This window comes from Mesoplodon densirostris, chromosome 19 (genome assembly GCF_025265405.1).
Source record: "Mesoplodon densirostris isolate mMesDen1 chromosome 19, mMesDen1 primary haplotype, whole genome shotgun sequence".
In the NCBI taxonomy this organism is placed as follows: Eukaryota; Metazoa; Chordata; class Mammalia; order Artiodactyla; family Ziphiidae; genus Mesoplodon; species Mesoplodon densirostris.
This window is the reverse complement of record NC_082679.1, coordinates 11,968,169-11,981,791: the sequence shown is the minus strand read 5'-3', so window position 1 is coordinate 11,981,791 and position 13,623 is coordinate 11,968,169. Positions and strand designations below refer to the sequence as shown.

At 54.2% G+C, this 13,623-nt stretch overlaps 1 non-coding gene across 1 annotated transcript; it reads left to right on the top strand.

The window, feature by feature from the left end:
* The first annotated feature begins 10,143 nt into the window (after positions 1 to 10,143).
* On the top strand, positions 10,144 to 10,216 carry TRNAG-UCC (transfer RNA glycine (anticodon UCC)). The gene has a single exon. It is a non-coding gene; the product is annotated as a tRNA-Gly (tRNA).
* Positions 10,217 to 13,623: the final 3,407 nt, after the last annotated feature.

The following is a 13,623-nucleotide window of genomic DNA, read 5'->3' as shown; positions in this document are numbered from 1 at the left end:
CGAAGGCCCTTAGGATGAGGGGCAGGGGAAGATAGGCACCCATATCTTGGGGGGAGCCTGATTGGACGGGGGCGTGTGGGGATGTGGAAGGAAAGTGGGGCTCAGCCCGGAGCCAGCAGCTCTGGACGCCCTATGGGTTGGGGCCCGGCCTCGGCAGAGGCCTCCACCCTACCCCCACCCGGCCTGCGGCGTTGGGAGTGCAGCGAGTTTTTTAAAAAATTAAAAGAAAAAAAAAAAATAACAGGAGCAGGAGAAGCTGGGGGAAAAAATATATAAGAAAAAATATAATAAGAACTAAGCGGTGGCTGCAGGAGAGAGAAAGGGCAGGAGGCAAGGAGGGGGGCGCAGGGGGGAGGGCGGCTCGGGCCCTGGTCGCTGCGGAGGCCCGGCCGCCGGTCTCGGCGCTGAGCCCTCCGCGTCCCCCCTGCCGGCCCCCTCCAGCCCCGATCGATCCAGTTTCTTGGCAATAAAGCATTTTTATTGTCAGCTGCCCTGAATGCCAAATGTGAGCCTGGTCCTGCTCCCCCCAACAACCCGCGTCTTCACCACCCCTCCCCCAGCCCTCCTCCACCCCCTCTCCTGCCGCCCCCCCCCCCACCGCAGAATCAGCATCGTCCATCACCACGACCCCCTCCTCTTCCTCCTGGTCCACATCAGCCGCAGTCCTGTACATCCTGGATAATCCACCAAGCCCCCTCCCTAGCTAGGCCGCTGGGCACCCTTCCCTAACCCCAAACCCGCAGGGGAGCAGAGAGGTGGTCTCTGGATGAGTGGTCTGGGGGGCGCAGGGATGGACAGGAGGGTGTCAGCATGGGCAGGCAGGGAGATGACGGCCGCAGGTTGAGGGAGGCGTGGGCAGAAGGCAGGGGACAAGAACAGGTCGGGGAGGACCCCCGGGGCGCCCCATCGTGGTCCTCCAGGGTCTGCCCTACCCCTTGCACAGGGAACTTGGGCCCCTACCTCGCTGAGGCAGCTGGGGGCAGGGGAAAGAGATAGGCTGGGGTTGGACACCCCTCCCACATACCCGCCTCAGCCCCTTCAGGTCTGGGGACCGCGCCACACACCCGGCAGGAGTGCGGGTGTGAGGGCCAGATGAGAGGGTGTCGGGGAAACAATTTACAGAAGGTCCTGGCGGCCCCACCCCGCCTGTTCTTCCTCCTCCCACTTTCTGTTCTCTCTTTTTCTCTTTGTCTCTCTTTCCACGTTACCCGCCTCTGTTTCTCTGTCTTTGCATCTTTCTGTCTCTGTCTCTCCCTGTGTGACTCTCCTGCATTTTGCTGCCTCTCCCTCCAGGGATTTAAGCATCTCCACATCCCTCTCTGTTCTACCTGCACAGGCCTGGTCATTCCTCCCCTGCACCCCTCCTTCTCTGCCGGCTGCATGCTTGTCCCTCGAACTTTCTTGTCCTGCCTGTCCCCCACGTGCCCCTCTCACTTCAGTCCCTCTTGGGTCACCTCCCCTCCCACAGCTGGGGAAATAAACAGAGGCCCAGGTCCTGGGAGTGGCAGCAGAAGGCACAGAGAACAGAGCTCAGCGACTCTTCTCTCTTTCTCTTGGGGGTGCCAGTGTCGGGAGGAGGGCAGCCGGGTCTACACCTGCAGAGATGCAGCTGGAGAACTGGGGCTGGGTCCTGTCTGTCTGCCACAGACTTGCTGTGTGGTTCTGCTCCGGTCACGCGCCTGCTCTGAACCTCGGTTTGCCCCTGAAAAGTGCGCCTGCTCAGAGGGCATTTTTGGCCCCTCCTGTGGAAAACCTGTACGTTGAAGGCCCAGAGTTCTCTGGGGAGGGAGTGGGGGACAGGATCCTTCTGCCGGGGAGCATGGGCACCCCTCCACCCGGGTGCCCCTACCAAGGCATCTCAAGGCTGCAAGCCTGCCCTCTCCCCTTCTCCTGGCGGCTGGGGAAGGTGAAGCTGGAGAGAGCCTAGGATGCCAAGCTTTCCCCTCTCTGTCTGGGTAGGGGAGTGGCCCCACCAGAATGGTGCTTTAGGGAGCAGCGCAGTGCATGGACTCAAGACCCCAGGGCCACCTCCTCTGTCAGCTCTGGAAGGCAGGGGCTGCTTCACTTGTCCCCAGCTCAGTGTCTGCCACATGGATGGTGTTCAGGAGATATGTGTGGAACCAGTGAAGAAGTGAGGAAGGACCCGGGCAATATACAGGCTGGAGAGACAGAGAGAGAGAGAGGGAGGGAGATGGCCGGGAGATGGGGCAGAGTGGGTGCGGGGGGAAAGAGCAGAGGGATTCAGACACCTGTGGGTTGAATCCATGGGAAGCTGGGGGACACTGTGGAGGAGGAGGATTCTGAGATGACCCCGGGTCTCCTTGCCAAGCCGCCACCCTTTACCGAGGACTCAGCGACCCACCCGTCAGCGAATCCCTGCATTCGCACTGCACCCGCATCCCCCCACCCCACGGGCCTCGCAGCGACCCCTTTGCCAAGGGGGGTAGTGAGCTTGGTGTTGGATCCCTGTGGCACATAGGAAGAGGCAGTTTGGTTTAAAAGGTGACGTATGTACACACGTACCTACTCACATGTCACGTGCTTGCTTACACCTAAAACAGTTCTCACTTTTCACCTTTATGAGTTATCTGGTATTATCTTCAGATTATAGTTTTCCAACTAACAGAAGAGAGAAGGGTCCCTGTGGGCTGTGTAGAGAAGGCCGGGCCCTGCTGAGCTGGAGCCGGCCTGGGCCCTGGGATGGAGACGAGGTTAGCAGGTGACTGAGGTGTAAGGGACTCTGGCCAAGGCCTGGGAAACCTGGAAGGAAGTAAGGGGTCTGGTAGAGTAGAGAGGGGAAGGAGATCAGGAGACCCCTCCACAGCTTCCCTCTTCCCTCCTCAACAGCCAGGCGCAGCCTTGGGAGTCCCTTTCTGTTTGGTTCCAGATGCCCCTCCTTTGAGAGGTCCTTTCTGATGACCCTCTCTCCACCGGCTTCTCATTGTCTCCCTGATCTGCCCCAAACCTTTGCTCATGCTGTTCCCTCACATGGAAGATTAACAAGGTAACAGCTGCTCATGGACCGCTCACTGCATGCTAAGCACTCGACCTTTGGGCCGAATCCCCCGGCCACCCTAGGTGGTAGGCATGATCATTATTTCCATTTTGCAGATGGGGACACTGAGGCTCGGGGAAGGGAAGTGGCTCACCCAAGATCACCAGCCAGTGACTGGCAGAGCCAGGACTGCCATTCAGGCCCTCTTCATTGGTCCAACCCACAAATGTTTGTCAAGAACCCACTGAGAGAACTTCCCGGGTGGTCCAGTGGTTAGGACTCCGTGCTTCCACTACGGGGGCACGGGTTCGATCCCTGGTTGGGGAACTAAGATCTCGCATGCCACTCGGCATGGGAAAAAAAAAAAAAAGCACTGCAAGGGGTCAAGTTTTGTTGGAGGTGCATGGGAAACATGACTGCCTCACTGTGAGGGGTTCAAATCCCAGCTCTGCCACGGACTTGCTGTGACACTGTGGGAAGGTGGTTTCTTCTCTCTGAACTTTGATTTCCTCCTCTGGGTCAGTGCCAACATCTCATAGGAGACAGTGAACAAGGAGATGTAAAATATCTGGCAGATAAAGTTACTTGACAAATGGCCATGCCCTCCTATCTTGTCCTCTGATTCTGGCCCATCCTTGAGATTCCAGCTCTTGCGAGCTTTTATATTTGAAGAGCATTTTCCCCAAAGCACCATCAATACTCATCGTCTCTTGGGACCCTCACCACCTCACTACCTGTAAGGAAGACATTGTTATCTTTTTTTCTTTAATATTTATTTATTTACTTATTTGGTTGCACTGGGTGTTAGTTGCAGCAGGCGGGCTCCTTAGTTGTGGCACACGGGCTCCTTAGTTGTGGCATGCGAACTCTTAGTTGCAGCATGCATGTGGGATCTAGGTCCCTGACCAGGGATCGAACCCAGGCCCCCTGCACTGGGAGCACGGAGTCTTATCCACTGCGCCACCGGGGAAGTCCTGAGGCGTTATTATTTTGATTTGCCAGAAGTGGAAACTGAGGCTCAGAAAACTCAAATCCTCTGCCTCGGGTCCTTGTCCCCATAAACAATCCATTTGTCTGAGCACTTGCTATGTGCCGGCCCCTGTATTGGGCACTGGAGATAAAGAAGTGAACAAAACTGGCACAGCTGATGTCCATGGAGCCGAAAAACTAAGAGGGAATGCAGATCTTTAAGTGTAAATATCAATTAAATGCAAAATCAGAAATTGCGATCAAGTCCCCTAAAGGAGAGACAAGAATAGGGAGCCAACACAGAGAGGGGAAGACATTTAAGCTGAGCCTTGAAAGATGAGTAGGATTTAACCAGGCAGGGAGCATTCGAGGCAGAGGGACCGGCACATGCAAAGGGCCTGGGGTAGGAAAGAACTTGGTTTGAGGAGGCGGCAAGGCTTAGAGCAGGGTAGGTGAAGGGGAGAGTGGGTGGGGGAAGAGAGGAGACCTGTCAGCAGAGGCCAGATCACACAGGACTCTGTAGGCTGGATTAAGGGGTTTGTTTTTGTTTTTTGTTTTTTTGGCTGCTGTGCAGCTTGCGGGATCCTAGTTCCCTGACCAGGGATTGAACCCGAGCCCTCGGCAGTGAAAATGCGGAGTCCTAACCACTGGATCGCCAGGGAGTTCCCGGACTAAGGGGTTTGGGTTTTATTCCCCAAAGCAGGGAGGCCCCTGAAAAGTCTGAAGCAAGGGAGCAGCACAGCCTGATTCAGTTTCAGAAAGACCCTCTCTGCGTGTGGGGAGCAGACGGGACTATCAGGGTCAGGCGTGGAAGCACAGAGACCTGCAGGGAGGAGGCCGCTGATGTCACTGGGGCCAGAGGTGGTGGTGGCCTGGGGAGTGGAGGAATCGGGGAGAACCTTTGGAACTGTGCCGATATCGAGGCTCAGAGAAGTGGGGTTGCCGATCCAAGGTCACGCAGCTGGTCAGACAGAGCGAGGGTCTGACCCTGCCCACACCTGGGATTTCCCCTCACCGGACAGGTGCTGCTTTGCCTCTGGGGAAATCTCTGGGAGGCAGAACCCTGCGTTCTATCTGTTTGGTGTTCTCCACACAAACCTCAAGGGGCCTGGTGCTTTTGGCACTGAGGAGAAGTCCATTGTCAGAAAGAGGTCATGCGTGAAGGTAAGGGAGAGGCCTCTCCTGGAGAGGCTCCACGAAGGAGGTGAGCAGGGAGTGAGCGGGTCTGAAGGTATGTGAGCTTGAAGAAGAGACCAGGGCCCCGGGGACACCGTTCAGTGTGCAGCCCAGACTTGCTGTGACTCAAGGTGGGCCAGCAATGTGAAAGCTTTTAGGGAACGGCTCATATTGGCAGGAGGCCATCATGGGTCAGGGATGAGAGGCACATGAATGTCTCAGGCGGCAAGCCCAGGTCCAAGTCCAGTGTTTCCTGCTGAGCCAAAGGGAAGAGGCCCACAGGGGTCTGGGGTTGAAGTGGAGTCCACTTGCCTGGATGCTAATCCTGGTTCCATCTGTGGGGTCCCAGGCAAATGATTCAAGCTTGCAGAGCATCAGTTCTTTCATCTGTAAAATGGGCATGGTGACAATCGTTCTCTTGTCGAGTGTGGAGGACATTCAGTGAAAAGATGCATGCACAGTGTTTCTAACCGTAGTTCAGGGTTTCTCCTTTAACTGTCTAAAGCAGAACTCTAGATTCCCTGTCCCTGAGCTCTTCCAGGAGCTTGTCGCCATCTCAGTAAATGGTTATCACACCAAAAACCTACCCTTCTCCCGAGAGCCCTCACTTTCTTTCAAGTGTCCAGAGCTCAGAGTTTGCTTCCATGATGGCAAGGACTATGTCTCATATGGTCTGAGTCAACCTGATTCCGTCAAGTTAAACTCCTCTGAATAAATGTTTGGGGAACAGGGCCCTCTGCAGATGTTGCCCAGAGACTGCACAATTCCGGAAGAGGCACAGAGAGGTTGAGTGGCTTGCTTGAAGTCACATAGCAAGGACTCAAGCAGGCTCCACAGAGGCTGAGAGAGCCAGGCCACTTCTCATTTGTGAGCCTCCCAGTATGCTAAGAATGAAAGAAGGCCAAAATGGAGTTACAGGCTGTGCCCTAAGCAACGATGACAACAAAATGCCACACTGACTGATATTTACAAGGTCACTGCAGGATTTATTAAAACAAAATTCAGAGCGTCCTACAGGTGATATGGTCTGGCAGTGGCACCCAACTGTAAAATCAAAAATGCACATCTCATTTAATGAGGCCCTTCACGAATATAATACCTGGGCCACATGACACCCCTGCCCCTGCCCCATGCCTCACTGAGCCCTGCAGCTGGGACCTTAACCACCTGTGACATGACTTCAAAGTTGACACCTTTTCCATCATCCTCGGTTGCTTTTGCAGAGATGCAGGTGGCCCAGGACCGCTCGAATTTTCGAGGGGATGCATACGATCAGTGTAACACAGGCAGTGTGCCTGGTGGTAAGCAGAGCTGGGCTCTGGAATTGACCTGCTGGCTCTGACCCACCTCAGGGTGCTCCTCTGAAAAGCAGGGGGATAATAACAGCACCTGCTTAATTGGATCATTGGGAAGATGCCAAGACATGATGCACGGAGCACGTGGCTACACAGAGCAGGTGCCGGCTCTTATAACTTATGATAATCGTGGGACCATCAAGGAGCCGGGGAGCGGGGAAGGAGGAGTGCATAGAGGTCTGAGAATCCTCAAGGGCGTGGCCAGGGCTGATTTGCCTGGTGTCCCCATGTCTTGGCACAGGGTCTGGCACAGCGGGCCATCTGTGCAGGTGTAGGATTGAATCGTCTTGAAGAGGCTTTGGCCAGGCTGAGCGGGGGGTGGGAGCACCGGGGAGGACAGGGGAGCTTAGCGGAGGGCCTGGCCTTTGATTTCTTCTCCACCTGCTTGTGAGGCCAGGTGGGTGCTCCCGTGATCTTCCTTTTGCATGGTGCCCCTGAACTTCTCCTTTAGCAAACGGATCCTCCTAGGTGTCGGGTACAGGGGACACAGCGGTGCACACGTCAGGCACGAATCAGTGTGACTATTGTCGCAGTTCTAATCTGAATGTCGAGTGGTGGCTTCACATGAACACATTATTAAAAATAAATAAAATAAATAAGCAAATAAATAATGGAAGAGGGCTCTGCCCAGGCCAGTGATGGGAGTGTGACGGGAACCAGGGATTATGATTAATGCAATTTTGTGCACCTGCGGCCCTTTTAAAAAGGAGGATAAAACCGAACAGGACGGACGTGCTCCCTGTCCTCCCAGCATGAACGTTCAAGTGGGGGAAGACGGATGATAAACAAGCACATTAACACATGGAAACTCGAATGTTAGTGACAAGTGCTGGAAGAAAATTCTACCTGGTAAAGGATGAAGAGTGATGAGGTGGGGAAAGACGATGTGAGGTGAGATGATCAAAAAGACTTCTGGGTGGGGCTTCCCTAGTGGTGCAGTGGTTGAGAGTCCACCTGCCAATGCAGGGGACGTGGGTTCGTGCCCTGGTCCCAGAAGATCCCACATGCCGCAGAGCGGCTGGGCCCGTGAGCCATGGCCGCTGAGCCTGCGCGTCCGGAGCCTGTGCTCCGCAACGGGAGAGGCCACAACAGTGAGAGGCCCGCGTACCACCAAAAAAAAAAAAAAAAAAAAAAAAAAAAAAGACTTCTGTGTGGAGAGGACATGTCAGTGGGCTCCTGGAATAAGTGAGGGCACGCACCACGGGCATATCTGGGGAAAGATGGCACCAGGCCAGCGGCAAGAGCAAAGGTCCTGAGTCACATCAGAGCTTGGGCTGCAGGACCAGAAAGCCAGCCTGGGGGAAGTGAGGGAGCGGTGAGGAGTGTTGGGAGGTGACATATTAGAGGCGGGCAGTGGCCAATTAGGATAAGGCGTCTTGAAGCTGTCTTATTTGGCTGGTCTCCCTCAGGCTTCCCAGGCTTTGGCCGTTAGTACCCTGGACAGCGGCCTCGGCCCCCTCAGAGCTCTTGCAACCAGGGCGCACCCTAACATCGGCTTCTGGGCGTGAATTGGGGGTGGGGAGCAGATGATACTGCAACACGTGCGCATTGGCCTCTGCCTGCAGGAAGCACAGTTGTAGAGGAAGGAGTCATAAACGTACATTTTAATCAGTCTTTATCAAGTGAACATCTGTGCGATCACAACCTACGTCTGTATAAAGAAGGCAGCCAGAGCCCAGGAACCCCCCACCCCTGTGACCCTTTTCAAACCTTCCCTATCCCTCCCTCCCTGCTGGAGGTAACCTCTGTCCTCACTTTGGGGGATAATCATTCCTTTTCTTTTCTTTGTAGTTAGCTACCTGTAACACACTTAATATATTCTAATTTTGATTAAAAACTGAATACAGGGAACTTGCCTGGTGGCGCAGTGGTGAAGAATCCACCTGCCAACGCAGGGGACGCGGGTTCGATCCCTGGTCCGGCAAGATCCCACATGCCGCGGAGCAACTAAGCCTGTGCATCACAACTACTGAGCCTGTGTTCTAGAGCCCGCCAACCACAACTACTGAAGCTCACGCACTCTAGGGCCTGCGTGCTGCAACTACTGAAGCCTGCATGCCTAAAGCCCATGCTCTGCGACAAGAGAAGCCACTGCAATGAGAAGCCCGCGCACCGCAACGAAGAGTAGCCCCCACTCTCTGCAACTAGAGAAAGCCCATGTGCAGCAACGAAGACCCAACGCAGACAAAACAAACAAACAAACAAACAAAAAACTGAATACAATCTCATTCTGAAAACCAAAAGCATAACAGAAAATGTTTAAATCCCATTTGAGTCCCTTCTGCTTTCCCAGTCCTGGTCCCCTCACCAAAGGTAGCTGTCATTAATTAGTTACCCTCCGGACCTTTTCCTCTGCATTTGTCAATACCTGCGCACCCATAGAAAATACATAGTGGTGGGCTTCCCTGGTGGCGCAGTGGTTGAGAGTCCGCCTGCCGGTGCAGGGGACGCGGGTTCGTGCCCTGGTCCGGGAGGATCCCACATGCCGCGGAGCGGCTGGGTCCGTGAGCCATGGCCGCTGAGCCTGTGCGTCTGGAGCCTGTACTCCGCAACGGGAGAGGCCGCCAACAGTGAGAGGCCCACGTACTGCAAAAAAAAAAAAAAAAAAAAGAAAAGAAAATACATAGTGGTTTGGGTATGTGTTTTATGTAAATGATATTAAGTTGTATAAATCATTCTACAACTTGCCTTTTCATTCAGCAGTGTCTTGGAGAACTTTCCATGTCCTTTATCCATAGATCAGTTCCATTATCTTTCATGATCACATCCTATTCCTGAGTATGACTATGCTACAATTTATTGAGCCACTGTCCTATTGGTGGCATCTGATTTTCTCTACCTCAAACCTTGATGTGATAAACACTTTGTGAACTTTTTGAACTCCTTGTGCATGGTGGTCAGTATTATATTTAAGATTAATGACAATAAGGTCCTACAGTATAGCACAGGGAACTATTTTTTTTTTTAAAGATTAATGAAGTTCCTATCAGCCCATGTTACTGCCCCCATTTCACAGATGAGGAGCATGAGGCTCAGAGAGGTGAAGTCACTTGCCCAGGGTCACACAGCAAGTGAATGGACGAACCAGTTTCCAAACTCTCCGATGTTTGACTCCCAGATCAGTGCTTATATGCACCCATACAGATATCACTGTCTGCGGGGCAGATGTCCTCATTCAACTGGGCCTATATGCAGACCAGTGCTGGGCTCCACTCCACAAAAATGAATCAAACCCCACCTTGCCCTCCAGCCCTGCCCTGTGGGGGCAGCCTCACTGGGAAGGAATTTCAATGCAGTATGATTAGTGCTAAGCCCAGGATGCTGCCTGAGCTGTGGGAAGACTGAGGCCGTTACTGTTAATTGGGCCTCCGGTGGAGCCAGAAACGGCTTCCAGATGGGGGAGATTTGAGCAGAGTCAGTAGCGGTGAGTACAGTAGAGGTGGCCAACACAGGAAGCATGGAGGATGGGCACGTAGGGGAACCCAAGTTGTTGAACAGAGGAAGAAGGTGAGCTCTGGGGGCAATATGCCTGTGGAGGTCGGCAGAGGCCCACATCCACTTGAGCCTGGAAAGCCAGCCTTGGATTTCATTCTGTGGGCTGTGGGAGCCTGGAAGGATCTATTCATTCAACAAACAGGATTTGGAAATTCCCTGGTGGTCCAGTGGTTAGGGCTTTGCACTTCCACTGCAGGGGGCCTGGGTTCAATCCCTGGCCAGGGAACTGAGATCCTGCAAGCTGTGCAGCCAAAAATAAATAAATAAATACAATTTTTAAGAAAACACACAAATAGGATTCAAGCACCTAGTCCGTGCCAGGCATTGTTTCAGAAGGGAATATCACAGGAAACAAGACAAAAAAGGACTGCTTTCAGAGGGCTTACAGTTCAGAGGCGGGGACAGACAGTAAAGCAAGTCGACAGTAGCTGAGTTCCAGAGAGAGCTACAAAGAAAGTAAAACTGGCTGTTGGCGTGGAGAGTGGCTAAGGGAGGGCCTCTCAGAGGACGCAGCCTTTGAACTAAGTCCTGAAGGATCAGAGGAAAGGGACGAGATAGGGAACAGTGTTCTAGGGCAGGAGTCAGCAAGGTCAAGGGCCCCAAGATGGGGGCAGACTTGGCCTTCTCCAGTGTGGCTGGAGCATAGTGCTCTCGTAGGGAGAGGTGGCGTCCTGCAGGGGCCTGGAGGCCATGGTGAGGGGGCTGGGCTTTCCTGGAGGCTGCAGGGAAGTTACTGGAGGGCTTCTGGACCACGGTGAGGGCTCTTGAATTTCAGCCTTTGGACAGCTCCTTGCGCTGGGAGGACAGAAGTGGCTGTGAGCCTGCAGAGGCGGTGCTGGGCGAGTGGGAGATCTGGGCTGGAGTGAGTGTGCAGCCTGGGGGTGGGTGGCGGCTCGTGCGCTGAGGGGCAGAGTCTCATCAGGGAAGGCCCAGGGCCAGCCACCTTTTTCTTTGGCTTCTTCGGATGCCCTGGTGGGTTTGTGGTGATGAGGCCAAGGACCCTGTTCTCCAACACCCTGCAGTCTGAGATGCGTACAAGCCAAGGTGAGGGGAAGCAAGCCCAGCACGGCAGTTTAGGCACAGGCTTTGGGGTCAGGGAGACTCTGGGCCTGCCTCAGTCTAGCTGTGTGGCCGTGGCCTTTAGTGGATCCAGCAGTCCATCTTGTGTTCTTGTTTCTTTCAAGCTCCAGAATGTTAGCGCTGGAAGAAGTCTTCGAGTGCTTCTCCAAGCCCACCTCCTACTTTTAGATACGGAAACTGAGGCCCAGACAGTGCAGAGGGCTGGCCCTAGGTCACCAAATGGCCCGTTTCAGTGTGGGGACCTGGTTGGTCTTCTGACTTTTACCTTCTTTGAGCTGTACCGTGATGCTTCTTGATTTCTTCTTGCTTGAGGTGGATTCCTGGGATTGCTGGTGGGTCTGGGAAACTGGTGGTGGGCAGGAGATGCATGAGGAGTGTTTCTGTCAATGTGAATTTATTCAGATCTGCTGGCTTCCTGGTCCACAGACCTTGCTGATCTTCCCCCCACCCCGGCACTGACCTAAGTACCTTCCCTTATTCTGCTCCCGTTCCTGCTGTCCAACAGTGATGGTCTGAGCGCCCACCAATACGCCCCGCTCAGCTGCGCACTTGCAGATTCACTAAAGTTCTCTAGACTCTCACTTGAATTTGTACTCTCATCTGCATCCTCATGGCACCATTCTCTCTTGTTTTCTGGACCACTGTCCCAGGCTCCCCTCTGGTCCTCTTGCCTCCAGCTTCTTCCCACCAGCCTGGTCTCACACCAGTCCCCGGTGGATCTCCCTTACACAGACTCTTTCTGCTCAAAAGCCTTCCACCTACAACATCAAATCCAGCCTCAAGTCGGATGTATGGCACCCTGCCTGGATCTTTCTCATCCAAGCTTGAGCCCTCCCAATCTTTCTATGGCAGGAAAGACCCTTCTGTGTCTTGGGCTTCACCCTTGACTAGAGTTTTTTGGATGTGTACTGAGCCAGTGATGGAATCTCAGAAAACTTTCATCAACTCCAGTCTTCCCCTTGGACTGTGAGCTCCTTGAGGGCAGGTGTGTGTCAGATCCAGCTCATCTCTAGGTCCTCAGCCCCCTGCCCACGGCTTGGCAATAAGGGACACATAGGAAATGTTTGAATTGAAAGAAATTGGGAAGGGTTGGCCCACCTTCAGCCAGGAACTGGTGGATCAGGGGTCCAACATATTGCTGAATACCAAGAACAGGCTCTAAGGGCTGTGGGGGTTGGGCTGTGGGCTGTGAGGAGATTCCGGTGTTCCCGAGTGAGCAGGGAGTGGCTGCCGGCTGTCTACTGGAGGATGCGGAGCATTCAAAGCTCTAAGGAGACCCGTGGCAGAGTGGAGAACGAGCAAGCTGTGGGGAGGACAGGGCGGGGTTTGAATCCTGACTGCACCACTCAGGTGGGGCAAGTGACTTCACCTCTTTGAGCTCTAATTTGTCAGTAGAAGGGGAATAATAACAGACCGTACTTCCTCAGATTGTCGTGAGGATTAGATATAATGTATTGGCCCAACTAGCACAGAATAGATAGTGATGCTGCTGCTTTTGATGATGACGGTGACGATGGAGAAGAAACATTTGAAGTCCCTGGATGCTGGGTGCTCCTAAGCAGAACATCGGGTGCTTATAGCTTGGTCTTGACTTAGGGCCACTGGAGAAGCAGTTCTGAGGGCAGGGCTGAGGACGAAGCAGGGGTGTAAACAGGAAATGAAGGCTCGAGCCCAGAAGTCAGGAAGAGGTGGACAAGCAGTGCCAGGGCAGGCCAGGCTGGGTTTGATTCCATAGTATCAGAGGCCTGTTGGAGGATTGCATGGCCCTGCTGTAGGACCAACCAGATATATTTTCGTCTGTGTGTCTGTCTGCCACCCCTCATCCTCCTTTCCTATGCGTTTGGGCCCCTAAGCCAGCTTTCCCCGACCCCTCTACTCCCCAGAGGCTGCCCTCACCTGAGCTCTGCTGAAGGCCGAATGCTAAGATGCAAAGGGAGGTTGATGTCAATGAATTTTAGGCTCAAGTTCATATTCTGGCCCAGTTGTTGACTCACAGGCAACCCAGACTCCTTACCTCCTGCCAAGCTGGGGGTCTGAGGGGCCTCTCTGAGCTCCCACATGCTACAGCCCTACAGATGGGGCAGCACTTTGGGGAAACACTGCTTGTATCCCCAGGCAGAGTGGGGGTGCAGCCGGGGGCTGAGTGGAGAGGTCGCCAGACACCGCCGGATGCAAAAAGAGGCTGGGGAACCAAGCCACAGAGAGGGTCCCCAGGGGCGGCCGAGAGGAAGAGGCCATGGCTGGGGGCCCTGAGGGGTGAAGAATCCCACTCTGCTGTCCCCGGTGGGCTGGCTGCTCCCCCCCACCACTCCCCGCCGGGCCCCCAGGGGACCTCGCTCTAATAATGTATTTGATCGACTCGCTGGCCGCGTACAAGCGATTATTGTCTTGTCGGGAGTCAAACGTATCGATCCGGTGAGAAATATGAGCGGAGCAATGGGGCCCGTGTGTCAGTTACCAGCCCCGCTGGCCCTGGGGAGCCCCCTACGTCTCCTTTAATTACCGCTCAGCCCTGAGCCCAGCCTGGCCTCCCCTGTGCCGCCTCCCTCCCAG